The sequence below is a fragment of the Tamandua tetradactyla genome, chromosome X, assembly GCF_023851605.1.
Source record: "Tamandua tetradactyla isolate mTamTet1 chromosome X, mTamTet1.pri, whole genome shotgun sequence".
In the NCBI taxonomy this organism is placed as follows: domain Eukaryota; kingdom Metazoa; phylum Chordata; class Mammalia; order Pilosa; family Myrmecophagidae; genus Tamandua; species Tamandua tetradactyla.
Genome location: NC_135353.1, coordinates 71742399 through 71744391, shown reverse-complemented (window position 1 = coordinate 71744391; position 1993 = coordinate 71742399). Strand labels below are relative to the sequence as shown.

Genomic DNA, 1993 nt, shown 5'->3' with positions numbered 1-1993 from the left:
CCTTTAGTAGTTTGTGGTTTAGAGGAAGTTTACCCACTTTTTCTAAGTTGTTGAATTTATGAGTGTAAAGCTGTTCATAGTAGTTACTTTTTTTCCTTTTAATGGTTGTAAGATTTGTAGTGATACCTCTTATTTCATCCCCAATATTGATGATTTGTGTCTTTCTTTTTTATCTTTGTCTTGTTAGAAGTTCATAAATTATATTGATTTTTTTTTTTTGCCTCTTTATTGGCTGGGCAGGTTACTTGAGGGGGATGAAGCAGGAGGAATGGGTGGCCCCAGGCCGGCCATACTTCACTGGCTTGTAGGTGATGGAGAACTTGACCAGGTAGTGAGCGATCATCTAGGGCCTGATTTCCACCTGGTTGAACGTTTTGCTGTTGTAGACGTCCACCACTGCCCACCATCTCGGGCTGGATGATCAAGTCGTGCAGGTACGTTTTCATTACCTCCGACTTCTCCGTGGGTGGCGCCTCCTTCTTGGTCTTGCGCAGGCGCTTCAGCAGCAAGTGCTGCGTCTGCCTCAGGCGGAGGTTCAGCCGCCTCCGCTCCAGCCTGACGCAGTAGGTGAACTTGGGGAAGGTGAGCCTCTTCTTTTGCTCCACTTCCACCATCTTGCGGGTTCCTCGGAAAGGCTCCACATTGATTTTTAAAGGAAGTGCTTTAATTATTTTCTCTGTTTTCAACTTCATTGATTTCTGCTCTTGTCATTATTTCCTTCCTTTGATTATTTTGCTGTTCTTTTTCCAATGTCTTGACATAGAAACCTAGGTTATTGATTTGAGATTTTTTCTCTTCTCTAACATAAGCATTTAATAGCATAAATTTCCTCAGCTGTGCTCTAGCTGTGTCCCATGTATTTTGATATGGTGTACTTTAATTTTTATTCAGTTCTATGTAGTTTTAATTTCTTTAATGCTTCCTCTCTGACTTATGAATTATTTCAAAGTATACTCTCACTTCCAATTGTTTGCAGTTTTTTCTTTTTGTGTTATTGAGTTCTAGTATGACTTCACTGTGGTTAGAGAACACTCTGGCTCTTTCACAGTGATTGTTCCAAAGGTGCTTGAATAGGGTATGTATTCTGTAGTTGGTCAGTGGAGTAGTCTATAGATGTGAGTTAGAGCCTGTTAGCTAGTTGTCTTGTTCATTTCTTCCATATCCTTGCTGATTTTCTTTCTAGTAGTTCTATCAGTTACTGAGAGTGAGGTGTTAAAGTCCCCAGCTATAGTCGTGGGTTTGTCTATATTTCCTTTCAGCTCTATCCACTTGTTTCTTGTTTTGGGAGGTTCTGTTGTTTGGTGTACATACATTTAGGGTCATTATGTCTTCCTGACGGATTGATGGTTTTAACATTAAGCAGTGTCCTTTTTTGTCTCTAATAATTTTCTTTGCCCTGAAGTTTACTTTCTACTTTATTTGACATGAATATAGCCCCTCCTGCTTTCAATCTACCTGTGTTATTATATTTGAAGTGAGTTTCTTGTAAACAGCTGTGCAAGTTTGAATCTGCTGTGTATCCCAGAAAAGCCAAGTTCTTTAATCTTCATTCAGTGTTGTTGGGAGGGAGCTTTTTGATTGTTTCCATGGAGATGTGACACACCCAATTGTGGGTGGTGAATTTGATTTGATGGTTTCCATGGAGATGCGTCTACACTCTTTTAAGGTGGGGTTGCTTACTGGAGCTTTTTATAAAGGAATCATTTGGGAAAAGTTTTAGAGCCACTATAACTCATAGATCCAAGAGAATGGACAGAGCCCTGGGGAAGCCATTGAAGAAGCTTGGAGAGAAAGCTAGTAGACATTGCCATGTGCTTTGCCAGCTGAGAAAGAAACCCCAAACATCATCAGCCTTCTTGAAAAGTTATCTTTCCTTAGATGCCTTAATTTGGACATTTTTATATAACCTTGCTTTAATTTGGACATTTTTACAGCTTTAGAATTGTAAACTTGCATCTTAATAAATTCCCCTTTCAAAATGACATTCCATTTC

At 39.5% G+C, this 1993-nt stretch overlaps 1 pseudogene; it reads right to left on the bottom strand.

Moving 5' to 3' along the window:
• Nucleotides 1–241: 241 nt before the first annotated feature.
• LOC143670870 (small ribosomal subunit protein uS19 pseudogene) lies at nt 242–614 on the bottom strand (annotated as a pseudogene).
• Between the last annotated feature and the right edge of the window lie 1379 nt (nt 615–1993).